Source organism: Syngnathus leptorhynchus, chromosome 21, assembly GCF_054491065.1.
Source record: "Syngnathus leptorhynchus isolate UIUO chromosome 21, UIUO_Slep, whole genome shotgun sequence".
Taxonomy (NCBI): Eukaryota; Metazoa; Chordata; class Actinopteri; order Syngnathiformes; family Syngnathidae; genus Syngnathus; species Syngnathus leptorhynchus.
The window spans coordinates 2,135,982-2,156,594 of NC_141215.1; the positions used below are offsets into that span (position 1 = coordinate 2,135,982).

At 41.2% G+C, this 20,613-nt stretch overlaps 1 long non-coding RNA gene across 1 annotated transcript; it reads left to right on the plus strand.

The window, feature by feature from the left end:
• The first annotated feature begins 2,889 nt into the window (after positions 1–2,889).
• On the plus strand, positions 2,890–4,128 carry LOC147040064 (uncharacterized). The gene is made up of 3 exons (XR_015063137.1): positions 2,890–3,399; positions 3,495–3,587; positions 3,706–4,128. It is a non-coding gene; the product is annotated as an uncharacterized LOC147040064 (long non-coding RNA).
• Positions 4,129–20,613: the final 16,485 nt, after the last annotated feature.

Below are 20,613 nucleotides of genomic sequence, written 5' to 3' on the forward strand. Positions count from 1 at the left end.
CCTAGGATACATTGTGGGATTGAACAAACATGAATTGTGCTGATTTTGTGTTTGTGTGTGCAGACAGTGTGCAGCAGGAAGCTTCGGATTCAGCAAATGTCAAAAGCAAAAGAAACATCCGTCAAGATGACTCATACTGGAATTGCAAATTTGGTTTTGGCATTTGAAGTTGGCAGAAATCTACTACCTGTGTGAACGTGTGTGTGTGTATTGTGCAACAACGCTCATTTTGACACTAACAGGTTATGTCTAATGAGCTTCATAAATATCTTGAAGAAGAACACACACACAGACATAATGGTGAAGGCAGAAAGAACTTAATGATGGCATGTCGTCAAACTTTGTCATAAAGCTCAGCCCATACAAAATGATAAAAACTTTAATCATTTTGCAATTTGGTTTTGTTCACTTATGTATAACGTTCCAATTTTATTTAGAACACCTCTGTCTTTAAAGGACCTTCAGAGATGGCCCTAAAATGGAAGCTTAAAAACAAAATGGCTGTTAGGTTTGGCTGCTTAGACTCTTATCATGAGTAGACCCACACAAAAAACAAAAATAATTGTGGGTCTACTTGTGATAAATCTACAAAAGTTTATGTTTATGACAGAAAAATGGGGCTGAATTTTCAGAAAGAAAAATGGCAGCCTCTGTGTTATGAGGCCTATTTGTTTTGAGGATTTTTGTGGGTCAACTCATCAGAGACATACAAAATTCACATTGCTGATGGAAACCAGTTTCAGAGGCTGGTTTTGTTTTGTTTTAAAATCCAAGAGCTACTACTGGGACAATTTTCAGGCTCGCATGGCTCTTTATATTCAAATTCTTAGTCTGCGTAACGCATGACTGTGCTCATGCATCAATTAGAGCCGAGTCAGCCGGGTCAAATGTAACATCCGGCCTTTCCTTATCGTGTTTACATGCAAGGATCCTGTTCACCTTTCGAGACAGATGGCATTGCAGAGTGTCAAAACAGATTTTGCCGAGTCTGGAATGGAAGTGGGAATCTAATTTACCTCCTCTAAAAATACTGGAGGATTTATTGTCCCCCCCCTCAGAACACACGTCTCCACTTGACTACTTCATCCCAGCTGGTACAAACACAAAATTATTGATATTTTTAACAAAGGATGTCTGAAACTACAATCAAGGTCGGTGCCTTTTTTAACTAACCTGCTCGGGTCATCTATCCATGCTGAGCTCCTTTTTTGGAAAGCACCCAAGAGGCATTCCGGCGGCCCCTCAAGCCCTCTATTTCTCCTCCTACTGTTGGCTGTGTGGTAAATTATGAATTTGTTGGAAGGGGGAGAAGGGCGAAATGGCACAGTCACTTAGATACAAGCCTTCCTCTGTATTTTTGCTCCAGTGGAAAAAAAAAAAAATCTTTCATGAGAGCATGTCTTGGTGTTGACTACATTGAATCTGTTGAGAAAAAGTAATGATTTAATAAGAAGGTTGGCTTCTAAAAACATTCCTCCGTGTGCTAATCTTTCCCCTGTGAGTCTTCTCCTCCTCCACTAGGAAGGTGTAGAAATTGGTCCAGGGGGGGCCATGGGGTGAAAGGTAATCAGATGACGTTGGGGAAAACGAGCACACTTGAATGTCTCGTGGGCCTCTTTACAGTTTGCTACTTTTGCTAGTGTGGCACATTGGAGCTAGCATTTCTGCTACCACCCAAAAAGATGCTGGCAGCTGCTTTTCAGACACTCCCAGTTTGGGTTTGCAATCAAACTGGGCATAACAGAAAGAGAAATACGCTTTGTGCATTTAAAACAAACACATAGTGACTTTCAGTCTGCTAGCTTAATGCTAAATAGTATCGGATGTTGCAGCGCTGTCATATACGGTAGTATAAAGAATGTGGGTTATAGCGGGGTTATTACGGGAGCCTGGGGGAAGTTCATGTTGGACGTGGACGGTGCATGCCGATAAAAACGAGCGTATCGCTCAAAGTTAGTTTGCCTCTCTAAACATTTTATTTCCAAGCGCTATAACCCTTTAAGCAAGAGATTTAATCCAAATGATTTCCACATACCTACAATATAACAATACTTTGTCATCTATTCTTTATCATCTGCAAAGCGCAATGATCACACTCATAAGCTAAGAGAAAGTTGTCCACTCCATAAACGTTTATTCATGTCTCCCGCACCACCAGACTCACTTCATACTCCAGACTGTCAGGATCCTGAACTCTGTCCCCGCTCCCCCCTTGGCTGCATAACGTCCTGTACTTTTGCTCAATATTCTGGCTGTCTGCTGTATGCACGCTTGCTCCATTTTGCTCCTCTTGTTTATCTATTTATTTAGGTTATTTGTTTATTACTTATGCATCGCTCTTATTTATTTGTTGTTTGTGCCTTCTTGTTTTTACTCTTTGTGCTATTTGCTTGTATTTATTGTGTAAAGTGTCTAGTCATCGTGGGATGTTGGGAAACGTAATTTAGATCTCTTTGTGTGTCTTGACGTGAAGAAATTGACAATAAAACAGACTTTGAGTTTGACATCTTACTGCAGGCTTGACGTAAATATAAATATTTATTTTGTTACATTTGGTAGCTTGACCAATATGAATATTAAGCGGCACTTAGAAGATGTTAGTAAGGCGCTACAATAAAGTTCAACCAAATATATCAACTTTTTAGGGTGAAATGGTAAAGTGTCAAAAGTACTTTTCTTTTTAAGAGTGAGTGTTCTTAATTTATTATTGCGCCTTTTGTGTAAAAAAAAAAAAAAGTTACATCCGTCTACAAATGTGTACCGCGTACATGATTATTTTGCGTTATCTTTGAATGTTGTATAAAGGGTGACGTTCCTCCGCACCACGAGGTGGCAGCAACGCCATAAAGGCGAGCCATACAGTGCATTATGGGTAAAGGCTTTGAATAAAAGCGACGTGCTACTGCCTGGTAGTCGACGTTCAAGTTACGTACACTCGTCGTGTGGTGGTACCTTTATAAAACTCCTGAGATTTTAGCAGATCTCACATTTTTCCTTTTTTCAATCGACAAACTTTTGAAATGTATGTCGACTCAATGGAGGTGACCAGTTCTAAACACATGGAGGCCGTACGGTTAACCTTGACTCCCGCAACCAAGCTACGGTGGACTCGGCTTCGGGTGGCCGCCGACGAGGATGAGGCCTTCGGACAATGTCGACGCAGCGTCGCCGGTGTCAAGTCGACAAGCACCAGGAAGCGAAACGGACGGGATCGTCGGCGAAAGTTGACCAACAACGTCTCTTACAAAGCGGAATCGAGAGAGGAGCGACGAACTGCAAGACGACTTCACCCTGGAGCAATGGCACCGGAGAACACAACGCAGTACTTGATACGCGAGCATGCAGACAACATGGCGCCCAATTGCGCTAACCCAGAGAACGAAACCCCCGCGTCGCTCGGTACTTCGTCTCTTTACGGCGAATGCCTTTCACCCGGCAGCGTGTACACAGCGCTGGATTCTGATTATTATGAGAATTGTCTTGCATTTCAACAGAAGGACTTTGAGGAAATATATGGCTCGTGTTGGTAGCGCCGAGGACGGAATGACGAAGCACCAGCAACTTTTCCCTTCTCTCTGTCGGAAAAGGTGTGAATATTGCATTTACACCTTTTGGGATCATGTGACCGAATCGAACAAAAAGTGGTGCTGGCTTGTGTCAATCATATCAATGTCGGACGATTTATGGGCTGTATTTGTCTCGCAGTGGGCGCCCAGTAGGGAGTGCTCTTCCCCCTCGCAAAAGCCTCCCCCCCTGCGCCGGCCCCCCTCGACGAGCGAGCGGAGCAAAAGGGCACCCGAGCTGGCGGTGTGGCCACTGCTTGCAAAGTCAGGTAACCAAGCCACCAAGGGCAGGTATTGTTGCACTACTTTGTCCTTGAATGGTGCCATGCAACCTGTCACACTGTGTGAGCGTTTTCCAGGTCAGCCCTGCCTGCCTGCCTGCCCACCGGGGGACTACAGGCTCTGCTGCGGGGAGACCCAGGAGCTCCTGAGAGGTGACTTTTAGAGCGCAATCGAAGACATTTCATTATAAACTCTGAGTGTCGCGGAATCGGGTTCGTACTGTAAATACACGCGGCGTGGATTTTTGTTACTGCTGTAAAAAATAAAAGCAAATTATACTGGACATTTTGTGTTCTCACGTGTTGTATAATGTTGATCAGGTGAGGAACAGTTTTCACAATAAGTAACTACAGTATTGGTCAAATAAAAAAAAAAGGCAATAGACATAATCACATTAAATGGCCAATTATATGTGGCGTTACAACTATTTCTTCATTTGCCAGAGATGGGACCAAGTCTCGTGTAAGTCCAGTCATTTTTTTCTTGGGCAAGTCAAGTCACAGATTATGTCAAGTCCTTAAATAGGTCAAGTCACATTGCAATTTTACCCACAGAATCTGATCTTGGTAATGTGAAAAGACAAGATATCAGTAACAAGTAACTATTATTGTCCAATCTGACTAACCTGTTTTAAAAAAAACATGACAATAATTTGGATTTGCACTGTAATTACTGATATTCAGTAAAATACACCATGGAATCAAACACAAAGCTGCTGACCCCGTGACCTGACCCCGGATCAGTGGAAGGGGATGGATGGATGGATAAAAGTATCCATCAAGCAGTGGATCAGAAAAGTCGTCGTCACGGTGATGACGTGAAGTCTACTACAAAGTGAACAGAATGGTTAAGTTCTCCTGACTCATTTGGATCAGCTTCAAGGTTCTGTAAAGGGTTGGACAAAAATAAAATTACCTGTTTTTAGCTACGTAAATTGGGTGAGATAGCTGAAGAATTAAAAAGTACCCAATTTAGCATTGTGTCTGCAGTACTCACGATGCCACACGGTGGCAGTAGTGTCTCACAAAAGCAGCCACTAGTGCACTACTGAACGCATGTTGCTTTCTCAAATGTCATTGCACGGATGCATCCCACATCACTGCACCATTTTCAGTCATTATGAACCTTAATTCCTTCTCTGAAACTTCATGCGTGTAATTGACAATTTGGTGACCTGTTATCGGAGTGACGTCACCACTGCACGTAGGCGCCTTGATTGTGTGCAGCTAGAAAACGGCCAGCAATTTGCACCTGAAGCTTCACAGACACACAAGTGTGTGCGAACGTGTGTTTAGACACTTGGACGAGACCACCAATGGAGGATTAATGAACGCTCCTACAAAGCTACCACACAATCCATCAATTTAGGTTCGGTCCAGGCCCGGGTGTCTCGGTTGTCGTGTTTCTAAGTATAGTTTACTCTCTCGCCATGCTGCATTTGATCAATTAGTTGAATCGTTACCATGGCAACCAACCTTCTAATTCCAGCTCATAGAACTCTGTATGTCACGTCCTTGACACAGTTAAAAGAAATACTACTGCAGTGTGTCACAAACCTTCACATGTCCTATTCCGACTTGTCCATGTCCCTGCAGAGGCCAAAATGGGGGATGAGCACGGAAATAGATGTGGCGCAAGAGTCCCTCGGACCAGTGACTAATGAGCCGGGAAGACAGGATGGGTCAAGTCTCAAAGAGGTAACATCCCCGTCTTTTTCTTGTCCCATTTTTTTCATGCTAGATCTTTTTCAGAACATAATAGAACAAACTAATTAGCGTCTATGCAAGTGAATCGCAGCAACATCATTGTATATAGACATGCGGTAAACATGTGTGAAATAAAACAAACACAATACTAATAGGACTTGGTTGACCAATTATAAATCGATATTAAAAATCCGGTGAATATCACCAATACTCATCAGCAGATTTGTTTGTAGCAAAAAAAAAAAGCAAAATACTGTACCTATAAGCTTTTTAACATGATTGGCAACGTGGCCACAAGGGGGCGCAAACTCCCCACAAAACGTTTTACGTTCCAGCAGTTGAGAATCATGTGCATGCGCAAACTACATAAATAAAATTCACTATAGCTGGCACAATGGTCAGAAACATCGTATGTAGCAGTCTATACTTTTTTGAGCTGTTCCTAATATTTGCTGCCAGAAAAGGTCAGCAGCCAGCTTTGGTGCGCCTCTCGGCGTGGCTCAGGTGCGTACACGGGTGGTGGGTGTGCGCATGATGGTATCCCTGTAAACCTGTCTGACCTTTAACCCCAACCTTGCGCTCTCTCGGCCTCTAACAAGATGGAGATGCCATCTGAGGCTAGTGTTAATTTAAAAGAAAGGAAAAAAAAGAAAGAAAAGAAGACCGACTCGTCACATCGCATCAGCACAGGACAGCAACAACGCTGCTATTGTGCTAAAAATAGACCAGGGTCCAAAACCCTTTCAACAAGCCAATTGTATCCTTACTGGACATAACATTAGGAACACCTGCGCAATCAATTTTCATCGACGTACATGTTTTGATTTGTGATGTACTGCAGAAGTGGACTGCATTATTCTGAGAGCTGTTTTTAATTGAGCAAAAGGGAGTCAGAATATTAGGGACACTTCCATAGGCGATACAATCCAGTTCAGCAAATATAGACGTTTACATGACTCTCTGATTTTTTTACAAAAAAGTCGAACAGCAAAATAGTAAAAATCATGAAAATTAACTATTTTATTACACTTTTAATTCAATTATTCACATTGAAATATATTATTAGAAAATAAAAAGCTATAATTTATATGCAGTATCCGAGCTAAAAAAGTCATGGAAAACTTAATACAAAGGGAAACGTCACAGACAGGCTAACCAACATTAGAACAGAAATGGTGCAGCAACACATGTAGACAGGCAGGCAGGGTTAGGGAGACAGACAGACAGACAGACACACACAACAGAAGGGACATCATAACATCCATTAAATTGAATCATGAGGATTGACTATTTTATAATCATCAGACATTCGGCCTCAAAGGCTTTTAACCAATCCTCCCATCGAAAACAAAGTCCCCAGCAATGAGTGACCAAATTGTGATGAAGACGATGCCGCCTGTCAGCCACCCGCCGCGGACAAAATCAAGATGTAATCATCTGGAGTCGATGCGGACCTGTGAGTTTTGGAAGTGGTTAAATAAGATTGAAGCAGATCGATACGGCATAGAGCGCCAAGCACAATATGAGCATGAGCCCCGCCATCACCAGTCCAACACCTGCCACCAGACACGTGGCCTGGCAGCTATTTGTCACCTAGTGCGATACAAGTCACACGCTGTCCTGCCACTTGTACTCCGTAGCACGGGTGGAAATATTACCTTGGCATGTATATTTTCCCAAGGATCCTTTCCATAAAATTCCAATAAGAAGTTAGAATGAAAACTATAATATAATTAGCAGTTACTTAGCCAAAGTCAATTTTCTAGCTTATAAAACAGCACATGAATGTAAAAAAAAAAAAGTGCATTATAAATATTAAGCGAGCCTTGACAATATTACATAAACCAGGGCAGACTGCTTGAAAACAAATGTTCATTGAAGTCATTGTTGTAAAATCCCATTAAGTAAAATCCGAAATAGGCTGACATTTTAAAAAGTACAAATAATTATATTTAAATATCCCGATTAAAATTGAACTTCAAATTGTCGAACTGGTTTGTCGGCATCCGGTGATAGAGGCTCATAAAATAAATTTGAGTGCAATTTAGATACTTTTAAAATCAAGTAATCAGTAAAGTAACAGCATCGAGATGGCACAAAATAGCAAACTGACATAAAATGCAAGAAATTAGTTTCTGAGAATTAACACAAATCCCTATTAGCTTAGGTCACTGCCCCACTTTGCAATTCCACATTATACCACAAGAGGGCAACAACGAGCACTCTAGAATCATGATAAAATCTTTCAAAATCACTTTGTACGTTAAAGGCGGTAACAGTGAGCTCAATATGTGTTGCTACATTTTCGAGACATCAATGTGGATTTTTAAAAATAGGAATTTGTTCATTGACAGCGTAGAAATTGATTCCATATATTCTAAACTACGGATGCCAAAGGCAGTACAATCGATTATCCCGTCACTCCCTTGCTGAGCCCCAGAAGCAAGAGAGAGGTTAAAAAAAGGAGAAAATTGATTTTTGCTCAATTCTCCGTGGTGAAGCATGACTCACTGTCTCACCGCCTGGAGATGGAAAAAATGGCAAAGTGACAGCACTAAAGAAAAATAAAAAAACGACAATTCTCGGCACGCTCTTTACACGGGAAAAGATGGGCCTCAGGCACCATGTCGGTGTGTGTGGGGGGGGTCCATCTTACCTCTCAGTCGTTCAGTTTGCAGAAGTGTTTTTTTTATTTTTTATTGAGCCATGAGGAGGGTGGCCGTGGGAGGCTGGTTGAGGCCATGGGAATGAGTTGTCTGAGGGAGGCAGGTTGACGCGGCGTGGGCGCGCGATGACACAGATGGGAGAGGAGGGCATCCGAGGGACTGCGAAACAACGTGCAAAGACACTCCGACAATAGCGATTCAGGCGCCAGCAGGAAGGAAGGGCAAGCCCCTGAATTGGAAAATTAATTAACCACAAATAACAGTAACATGACAGGAAGTTTACGACGCTCGGCTTGGGCTGTGCCCCATCTTGCAAGGCTATTTTCCACCACACGGTGGCAACAGTGAGCAACAAAGGAAGTTGCAGCTACACTTTTGCAGTTTGCAACTTCGTTTAAATGAAAGATGTTCACACTAAACAGAAATCTAGCTATATTTTTTTAGAATATAGAAAACTTGAACGCAATATAATCATTTTTTTTATTCATTCAAATTATGATTAAGTAAATCTAAAAATAGTTGAATTTTACATTTACAAGTGTACTTTTGCTTATCTGCATGTTAAATTCTGGTTAAGATGACAAGATAATGCATGAAAATATTTCATTTACGTTCCGTAATATAAATGTGATTTTCAATATACATTATGACAAATATGTATATTATATGTTATTGTTTATTTCATTGTATTTTATTTATTTACTACAAAAATTAGGTTAAAATGAACAACTCAAATAAATATTTTCTAATCCTAAATGAAATAATACAAAACAAAATTAATGTATTAAATAACAGTTCACTTTGACATTATATATTTTATTACAAGTAGATATTTTTTACAATTCAATTCAATGATATTGATTTTCTCAAACAAATCTATGTAATTGAAATAATTCTGCTAGCACGTTAAAAATAAATGGATACATTTTCCTTTCATCATTCAATTGAAGTTGCACATCCAAATGGCTCGTAACCGTCCCCGTTCAATAACTATTTGTCCCACTCTTGCTGCGGAATGCTCTGTGTCTTTGCTCATCACTGCAGCATTCGCCCTCCCCTCCCGTTCGTTTCCCCTGACAACCGTATCTGCTATTCATGATTATGCAAATGATACGTCTCCCCGTGCCAATGAAGACACTCATAAACAAGCAAGTCCTTCTCAAGCGTTCTCTGTGTTTGTCTCTCCAAAGAGCTGCCATGATTGGAGGCGCTGGGCCTATAATTGAATGTCACAGCTCGTTAATTTTCCCATATTGGCAACAAAGGTCATTAAACAAGTGATCGTTTGTGTATGCATCCAACGAGTACTTTTTCTCAAATCACAAACTTCCATTTAGGCTTGCTTTTGTTCCTTTTTTTCCTCCCCATTCTTGAAATGAAAGGCCAACTTAAGTTGAAACTGGTCAGAAGTGCATTGAATCGTAAAATGAATCTACAAAGTGGTCCGGGAGTCATTTTACACTTAGCATTTTTTGTTGACACGTTTTATAATAAAATGTGAGTGCACATTTTCTTTGGTTAATGAATAGATGGTAGTAGGCAGGTGTGTGTTTATTTATTTATTTATCTATTTATTTATTTATTGCTTTTTGCACTACGTGAACCGTGAACAGAAAATAAAACCTCAAATTGAAAAGCTTATCTTTTTGGTGACGTTTCAAAGCGCGATTGGACAAGATTAAGCTCCTTGCGCACTGGGGTCCACTTCAATTTTGGAAAGTACATCGGGACTTTAAAAATATTTTCTAAATTTCAGCGGCCGCTCTGTCACAATAATGCGACCAGCGCAGTGCAGTTGCGTGGTCGGCGGTGCGCTGCAGTTGCGCTATCAGACAAAAATGCGCAAATGAACAAATGACGTTTTTTTGTTGTTGCTTGGAACGGATTAAACATTTTTCCATTATTTGTAATGGGAAAACATGATTCGGAATTCGAACGATTCATTTCTCGAACAGCCTTCTGGAACGGATTGTGTTTAAAATCCGAGACTCCACTGTATGTGCTACACTGAATATATTCCCGAGACAATGTTTTTTTTTGTTTGATCATTTTAACACCATTAGACTGTCAACCGTACTATATCTGTCTATTGCATTCTTCAATTTTCCAGAAGCACAAATGCGGCACAATGTTTGAGTCATGTGCGCGTTGTGTTTGCATGGCGTTGCCTGGTAGCACTTTCTCTGCGGGGATACGTGTGTGCGTGTGTTTGTGTGTATGTTTGGGATAAATGAGCATGGGAGGTTGTGTATTTACCCTTCATGACAAAATCATTTTGTTGACTGTGTGGAAAATCAATCTCTCTCTCTTTCTCTCTCCCAGCGGAGGCAGCGGCACCCACTCGTTACATCCTCATGAAAGGTGTGTTGTGTTTCTATAGCATAGCATAAATGATTGCAAAAGTGATGGCGTCAGCCTTGCGAGGTGAGCGAAGAGCTCTGTCTCAGCCTCGGGTTCCGACATGGAAGCCTGTCTCTTCCCGTTCGGAAATGTGCAGTGAAATGCCCTGCAGAGGAGTGTGTGTGTGTGTGTGTGTGTGTGTGTGTGTGTGTGTGTGTGTGTGTGTGTGTGATGAGCACTGGCATGATTGTGTGTATGTGTGTGTGTCCAGGGATGAGGGGTGATTTTAAAAAGGGTGCTCAAATGATGTGATTTGGAGTCGGAGTAGATATTGACTGTGATTACATTTAGCATGGCAAACACACGGGGGGGGGGGGGGGGGGGGGGTATTTTTAGCCCCCCCCCCCCATCCACCATCCAGAAAAAGAAGATCCATTGTCAAGATTTTTTCTTACTTCTTTGATTCACTCATGACAACACTGGAGCTCTTCCCTCAACCCTGAGGGAAGTAAAATGTTTCCTTTATCCTCACGTTTGCACCTGCTGTCACTTCCTATAAAAAATCCTCTCTGATCACTCGCACTTACTTGGAATATTGCTTTCTTGGCCGCACAGTAAATGAGGCAATCTTTATTTTAGTCACACTCACTAGTTTCATGTAACGGGGTATAGATTTGATAGGGAATTGTAGCTGAGTGATGTATATAGAGTATCTTGCATTGATTTATGCATCAGTGCTGCTAAAATGAACTCCAAAGATGTGTGTCCGTCCATCCAGGATTATTGTCCCCAGTATGTGTCTTTGTGTGTGGTATATCAGTCTTCTCATCTCAAACAACACCAAAAAACCCAACTCTTTTATTTGGATGAAATCCTAGAATTACTTCCCTTTGTGTGCCCTGAGTCTAGTATGAGTAATAGATTGCATGAACAAAGCACATCCCGGTGACCTTGGCTTGTTTGTTGAACGTGTCACTTTGACTTGAGCGCGGCACAATTCGCCCTGCGGGTGGGGCGGGGGAGCGGGGCGGCCTTGTCTTTGCATCCTTTTCAAAATGACCAATTATCAACTTGTCCGCTTTTTGTTGAAACAAAAGGCTGTATCGGGAAACGAACACATTCTGTCTGGTTTAGCATTCATGCTAAGGAAGTTAGCATTTGTTATGCTTTTAATTACACGATAAATTGTCAGCTTTTTTGTTCAATGCTGTATTGAGAAACTAACATATTCTGTCTGGTTTAGCATTCATGCTAAGGAAGTTAGCGTGTATGTTTTGCTTCCCTCTGTCTACTGGGAGACCTCCAGTTCAAAAGTCACAGTCAAAACGTATTAAATGCAATGTCGCGAAACTACCAGTTACATAAATTGCGCAACATCCTGTTGTTAAGAAGCTAATTTTACCGTGTTTATCCGCACACACGCATACCGGCATCCTTAGGGAGTCAGTGCTAAGTTTGGGTGCCGCTAAGTCTCCCTGCGAAACTCAATACCGCTCATTGTCCCCGGGATGCTAACACCACACTAGTGACATTTGGAGAAATATGGCGCGTGGGACGCTGATTTAGCTATGGGGGATGTCGCTCTTCTTAATTGAAAGTTCACTGCTAGCAACTGAGGAAAAGCAGCGACTGGGCGCGAGGTGTTTGACACCGCAGGGATGGCGAAGGCGAGAATTTCACACTTCCTGTTTCGGGGCAGGTCGGTTACAGCCCAGAGGGTGACATTCATCCAAAACGACCAATGATCAACCGGCTCGGGTCTCTGGGGGTGTGAATAAAATGCTTGAAAGTCCAAATGTTAGAGGTCATCCAAAGGTTGTGTGAGTGTTAAAGAGCATTTATGCATATGTTAAAAGTGACATGCTAATTGGCGCAAATTAGCTTGGAACTGCATTAGCATATTTTTAGCTTATTAACACCATGGAAGGATCTGCTCTGGAAGATTTGTATGAGTGGGGCCCAGGTGGTGGGTGACATTTTCTTTTTATGGGAGGTAAAAAGAAAATAAAATCAAATTTTGACTATTCACTAGTGTCTAAAAATGTGGCCTTTACACAACGGATTATTCCTACTTTTGAATTGAGGTGTCTTATTTTCTTATTTGTAAAAAAATGGAAAGGTGGTCTGCGGGTGTTTGACAGTCCCTCGAAAAACAAACAAACAAAAAAAAAAAAACACAGAGGCGGAGGCGTTCCTCTCTCGTAATGAAACATGCTGTGCCCAACAAGCCGTCCTCCGGGGCTTTTAGTCATCTAATTAATTGCTTGGCTGATGACAGAAAACAATTCCAGCGTATAATCACCAATCAATTACTGTTTACTAGAAAGTCGGAAGGAGACGCACAAATATCGCTCCTTAAATTACACTTTGCAACATTCGGGGCGTGCGCGGCCGTCGATCAATTCCCTCGCCGGCCGCTCTGGTCCTGCGGCGGTTACCATGGAAACAGTCCACTTATTCCCACGATCAATCCCGGCAATTACTTGTGTCGCAGTGAGGCTGTTTTTGCTCGCTTTTGCCAACTTTGGGCAGTCCAAAGATTATGTCATCAAATTGACACCTACTCATTTACTTTTCATTATCGCACAAGAAAATTTTGATTTTATAACGATACTGTGTTCTCAAACAGGTTGTTTTGAATGAGCTTTTAGTGTGCATGTTTTGGGGCAGATAATTAAAGAATACAATAAAGCTTCTTTGGTAAGCAAACACCAGCCAGCGTCGACAAAACATGTCAATAAAAATTGATCAACACCGACTGTTTATTGAGAGTCGTGTTTATCTAATGCGGCACGTCCTTCACCATGCGCACTTATGAATTTCTCAGATGCCCTTGAGGAAAGGTCATGGCTGCTCTGCCCACAGTTGAAAGATCATCACCTGGTGTTATTATCTAAAAAAAAAATCACACAAAATGGACCTTATTCCCAAGCAGCGACACATGCTGCATTAGAGCGTAGCCTTCACAAAGGCCTATTGAAAAGGCATAATCGAGTGACGACTGCAGCGGGAGGAAGAAAAAAAAAAAAAAGCTCACTTTATTTGCCAAGGTAGCTTCGTTCTTTTCATTGAGCTAGTGACGCGGCGTGCCCTCCAGAGAGCGAGAAATGATGCTCTGCTCTGTCTTTATTAGAAAGATGTCTTCCATTCACTCACTGAATGCCCACCATGATTTCTGCTTCAATAAGTGCAACAGGCTTGATTTAGTAGTGGCCCACATTCGGCCCCTTACAAAACGTCCGTACTTGGGGAACATGGGGGCCTCTCTCTGGTTAAAGAGTCACTTGATGCTGCTTGGTGGTGGTCTCGCTCGATTGGATGGGTAAAATCTGTAGTCGATCAATACAGCTAAAAAAATAGTATACGGTGGGCTCTCCAAACCAAAATAGACTTTTTGTTTGTGCGTCTATTCATGATTGACATGCTGACCAAATTTCATGTTACTGAGTGAAACCGGATTTGGGGGCTGAATTTTTTAAAAGAAAAGTCAAAGGAGTACGCCTTAATCACCCTTAAATAGCTGCTTCAAACTAAAATTGGAATTTTTACTGTGATTTTTCAGGTATGGCTATTTGAGGCTTTTTTGGGGGGGGTTTTGTGTGATCGACAAATTTTATGTTGATAAATCAAACTGGCTTTGTACTAAATTACCCTTTTAAGGCACTAATCACTAATCCTGTACTTTTTATCAGGCATTTTGAGATTTTTTTTTTGTAAGTCCACTTAAAATCGACATGGCTACCAAATTTCATGTTGATGAATCAAACTGGCTTTGGAATGAATTTAAGTTAAAGGCGGTACTCCTTATGTGTCACAAATCACCTTTAAATGGCCGCTTCAAACCAAAATGGCCGACTTCCTGAGGTTTTCCAGGCGTACTTTTTTTGTGGGTCTACACGATTGACATGCCTATCAAGGGGCTGAATTTTCAAAACGTTGATGAATATCAAGTAGTATCGTGTCAGAGCACACCGTAAAGTCTCTTGAGGAAGCAGCGGCTATGACGACACCAGCGTTTGTGGTCATTTGCTCTATTTTACACCCACCAAGGGGATTGCTCCACTTTTTATTCATAGCCTCCACCCTTGATGTCGGAGCGTCACGCCGCGCTCTGTTCATCCATCAGGTTGACCCTACTCCATTTGCCAACCTTGAACCTCAGAGTACAAATGCCAATGTAGAACTCCTATGCAGCAGTAGAGTACCGGTGTGCCTCCTTCCATTTTATTTCCAAACGCGCCCGGATGAGGTCACCACATGACGTATACTTTGGTGGTCTGTGATGTGACATCATGCTAGGAAAGGCCCCGCCGTCTATTGATTTCTCCCATCTATTTCCCTTTGTAGCCCAGCGGCGTCATGGTGGCATGTAAAGACGCCCCGCCGAGCGTAGATGAACAACCCTCAAATAGATCAACCTTGGGACATCTACTGTATTATTTTCCTTTCGACTTACCATCTCCTGGGTTGGCGAAATATAAACTGCTGTTAAAATGGTGCAATTGTCTTAGATCTTCTACAGACAGTATTGTAGGGACAACACTGAAAATTTGACCATGAATCCCCGATGAATGAGAATCTATATAAATATTCTGTACATCAGGAATACAGAATTTGCATTACTAATATTGTAACAGTATGTTAAAAATGACTTTGGCAATTATGCTATTTGGCTAACAATACAATAGTTTTGCTTTGGCAGATTTTCATCATTAAACTGCGCATGACACTGTGGTTTACAGAAGTATAAAATATAAAACTGGGAGATTTAAAAAGTTTAAGAACCATTGTGAGTATATTTATCATTTTGTCATGGGGATTGTAGCTGACAAAGGTCCGTGGCCTTGTGATGAAATCAACTGTCATCGGGAGTGTGCGTGGGGAGTGCTAGCTTTAAGCGTTAGCATCTGACAACACAACTACACCCACACATTGCTATTCTGTACTTAATTTTGCATTGAAAGCCAGGAAAAGAGACAAGAAAATTGACAGGTTATACTCTGCTTGGTTGTGTATCAAATCCCGTTATTTAGACAACTGAGCTTTGTAGCCTAGCATAGAAGTTGAAGTGCGGTGTTGCCTCCAGAGTTTTGAAACGGAAGCTAATTAAGATTACAAATAAGACACGCTGATGCAAAAATGTCATGAAATGTCGCATCGTCTTGGAATATATTTGAGTGTGAAAAAGTGCCATGTTATCAACTAAACACATCCTATTAGTCAACTTGCAAGATTTCTGCAACAAGCTATTTATCAACCGCCGTCCCTTCAACCCGCCTTGGCAATTATATATTTCCCACTCAGCGTTGATTTCACGCATGTTCGTCTGCTTTGATGCGGAGGACGCCACGCTAAGAATAGAGCCCGAAATCCCTCCTGTGCCAAACCGGAAACGGCTATATTTAACTCCTCCGAGTCAGGTTACTATGACAAACGAGGGGCCGCGCGTCCCATATTGCATTAGCGGGGGCACCGTTCGAGACTCCGCTCTGGCCTCAAATGAGTTTGAAAGATCAGATCGATAACAATGCCCGGTTGCCCGGTGGAAATCAAAGGTTATAAAAATGCTATCTGGACTTCAGCTCTGCTTCTCCGTCTGCCCTCTGATTTGATCTTCCTTTTCTTGTCTGAATATGATAAAATCCTCCATTGATGTCATTTTTAGGTCAGATAATTCCACTGGTAAAAGATTAGCCCCTGGGAGGGTAGGGGGAGGGGCGGCCTCACTGATGTAATACGTGCGTAAAAAGATTTCGAGCTTTGCTGACTGACTGAGTCAAGTAATAATGTACAATTGCTAGAAAAAGTCTTCACACCCCTGCTCAGAAAAAAAACTTTTACATCACATGGAAAACTCAACCAAGATAATGTGGTTGCATAAGTGTGCACACCCTTTTCCAGTATAACCGGAGGTTGTGGCTGTGCTTGGAAGTAAACACATTCAAACTCTTAATTGTAATTCAGGCCTCTGATTTGCTTAAAATGCTGACTCATGTGACACGAATTGGATTGTGATTGGTTCGTTCTGAACACAACCTCACTGTCTTAATAGGAACAGAGCGTTATTACCGTCGCAAAGGGAGATTTTGTTTTCATCGAGCTCTCGTATTTGGTTTTATTAGATTGAAATATTAGATTAGAGTCGCATCGTCGAAGCTCATCTTGCGTTAAATTTGAGTGATACGATACCGACGACTGAAGCAGCACGTCGGTCGGGTCCATTGTTCACTTTAGCGTCTGCCTGCATGTATTTTGGAGACAAAGTAATTGAGAGAAATCAGATTACGTTAGATCAACACAAAGGATTATAATGCTAGGTCAAATCTCGAGCTAGGGCGCCCGCTAATCCGTGACAGATTACATTTTTTTTTTTAAAAAGGAGCCTTCGCCATGATAGATGACGATTGTTAGAGTCTGAAAATTATAAATCTTGCTTCTGATTGTTTTCTTTTTAAGCAGGTCACACGAAGACAAAACCTGAAAAACACAATTCGAGTAATTTGCATCCTGAAATACTTAATAATCAAAATGTAGTAATTTTTTGTTAAATATGACTGTAAAACCCTAACCTAAAAATTATTTTATTAAAGTACCTTATATTGTATTCACCATCTTTTCTGAGGCTAATTTCTGACCTCAATCGCGTCATAGCCCAAAGTAAAATTTGTGATCAGTTAATATATATAAACGGCGGCTAATAGCATTGCCGTTTCCCAATGAATTTAAACATGTTAAAAACGAAAATGGTGCTGCTTGTTCAGACAGTTGAGTTATTACGTTCATTAGCTCAAACTGCTAGTGATTCTGAAATTCTAAAGTAGATAGTTTTGGTATATTTGACATAACCTCTATTTTAAGTCTTTAAAATGAAGTTTAGATAACTTTAAACGATATGTAATGGCGTCAACATGTCACAACAGATTACAATGTAAGAAAAGGAGAAACTATCTTACTCATTCAAACAATTGCACTATTACATTTAATAGCCGAAACATATAACAGTTCTGGAATATTACGCTTTTATTGACCTGAAAATTGTGAAATGGTCATAAAAATGTATTGAAATTTTGTAAACTTTTGTAAATACGGGACTTTTAATCGCATCGGCACTTATTCTCGCCATAGTACATCAAATGAGAAGGTGGGAGGTTCTGTTGCCGTTTGTTGGAATATATTTCTAATTTAACATAAACTCAAGTTACTAATCTGACTCCAATTTGTGACCTTACCCAACTGCCACTCATCCAACAATATGCGCGCTCGTTCTGCAATAGAAAGGTATCAGGAAGCCGGCATTTTCACACACGAGTGGATTTATTCCTAACACACAAATCTAATACATCACCTGGGTCTCGGGTCCCTCTCAATACACCTCTGTACGCCTCTGTTTCCACCAGCAGACGTACTCTACTTCCGAGTTGCCCAGCCATTAATTATACTACACAATATGCAAATGGCACATCAACAAAGGCATTCTGTCATTATTCTATTGGCTATGTGTATACTGCATTTAACTTTAGCTTGCTCTTATTGGTCTTTCTTCTTCTGCAGAATCACTTGCTCGCTCCTCCTGGTTGTGGTTTTCCATACAGGGTCACCAGTTGTTATCCACTAGCTGCCCCTGGGTCATCTTGTACTCCTTGCTGCTCCTGCGTTATTGTTTGTTCTGGAACATTTCATTCGTGCACATCCTTGCCCACATATCTTGTTTTGTCTCCACCGTCACACACTCAGCACTTTACAGTTTCATACTCTCATACACAGGATGTCTAATGAACTACTTTAAGATCAAACTCTTATATTCCTTTACGTTCCTTAACAAAAAGATGAGCAGGGCAGAGCAGAGCGGCTTTCATGTCCCAACACATTAGTGACCTGGCCCGTGAAGAGAAGCGTGTGTGCGCCCCGTTCCCCTCTCGCGCACGTGGTGCCGGGGCCCAACGCGTGGGTTGCGGCTCCTTAATGCGGCCCGTCACATTTCATCACGCTCACGTCGCACCGCCACGGCAACAGAACATCAGAATCATAAACCGGGAAGTTAAAGTCAGGACATGTGATACAAACATTTATTCGCTTAATAATTGGAGGTCATTAGGGTGATGAATTGTTATGGTTGAGGTGTGTTTGCGTGTTCATTTATTTATATGCTTTGCCTGGAGCTGTGTTGAGGGTTTAATTCACACCTCACTGAACATCAAATGGATAAATCTATTTGAAGGCTCTTGGGAAAAGAAATGTATGCTTCTGTGTGTGTGTGTGTTTTGGGAAAAAATGTACACATCAAATCACACGTAACTGATTGCAAACGTTCACAATGCGCACGCTGTGTCATTAACATATTGTGAGATTATGCCGTAACTGTAGCGTAGCATGCGGGCATGCTACACGCTTGCGGTAGCGCTAAGGTATTGATAGCGTTAGCAACATTAGCTTTATGGGTCATTTGTGATGATTACAATGTTTAGGTTGTGTTTATCCGGCTTTTTTTTTTTCATTCTCTTTTAAATAAAACCTGAAGCTTTTTTTTTTGCGTAGTATATAGTGAATGCCCGCAATATAAATCAATGGTCGTTTGATTAGGTACAGCAACTAGTGATATAGAAAAATGAGGACATGATAAATCAATTCCAAACATTTATTTTGACATGACTTGTGCACCAAAGTTAAGGGGGAAAAATCTGTTCGAGGTGAAATAAAATAATGTGGTTGCACAAGTATGCACACCCTCCTATAACTGGGGATGGGACTGTGTTCATATGAAACATTAAAACTTATGAGTCATTGCACACCTACCAGATCAATATGCTATCATAATATATGTTATAATGTAATCTATAAATATTAAATTTATAGATTTGCACAAATATGGTCTGTATACCTTGGTAGTGTTATTTTTCCTCATCCTGAACTCACTTGTACGCTTCCCATGAATCCAAGCCAGTCCTAAAATAGAACATCTAGAGGGGGGCTGTCACTCAAAGCAGCTTTTTTCCCCCCCATTTACAGAGAATAGATTCACTTTGATGAGTCAAAAGGCCCGCTGGAGATGACTTGTGATCTATTTTGGTGCAAACGTCACACGGGACTCACGTGCCTCGCTAATAATGCGTCCTTGATGTGCGCCCTTTTGTCTTGGGGGGGAAATAAAAAGCTGCACATGCATGCATAATAAAGGGGCGGGGGTTATTTTTGGGATAACATTATTTTTACAGTTTTCATTTTGTACCATTTCATTTTTAACATCAGGAAATAGGTCTGAATCACTCTGACCTTTTCCTCAAGTCAGAAACACATTATAGTCATTGCTCATTATGTACAGTGTGTGCTTCCTATATAGACGGCTGAATATTTTCCTTATCATTATCCTTTCATATTTGTTCTATTTAATCCAGTTAAATAAATAAATAAATAAATAAATAAATGCACCAACATGCCACCAACCTTAAAAAAATATATATGGGTTTTGTTTTTTGGGGATGCTGGAACAGATGAATGAGATTTCCATTAATTTCAATGGGAAATGATGATTTGAGTATTAATTAGTATTTAAATATAATATCAATATCCAAATACAATGCGATACTTTTGCATGTTTCAAATGGCACTTATGATAAATATTATTTATTACTATACGTATTCATTTATATGCATTTACAGCTTCTTTATGATCCTTTTAAATAATGTCAAAGCTTCATATAAATGGATTTAATACCCTATATACGGTATAAGCTGGCGTCCAGAGTAAATACTACACATGGCCCACTTGACTAGTCGGTCTACCTCAAGTGTTGGAGCTGCAGCATCAGTGACACCTCTCATCCGCTGTAGTGTCCTGCTAATGAAAGCAGTAAGCTTAGGGAGCTTTGGCTAATCGACGCCATTCGAGGAGGACCCCCCCCCTACCCCCGGTTATCCTTACTCACGCTTTACTGCCCGTATGGACTCAATCTGGCTGGACTCAAAGATAACGTGGCGAGCGTAGGCAGACGTGTCACGGCGGCATCCGTGTTGCACGCCTGACAGGAGCCATGACGCCCTCCCTGGGGGGGCCATTAA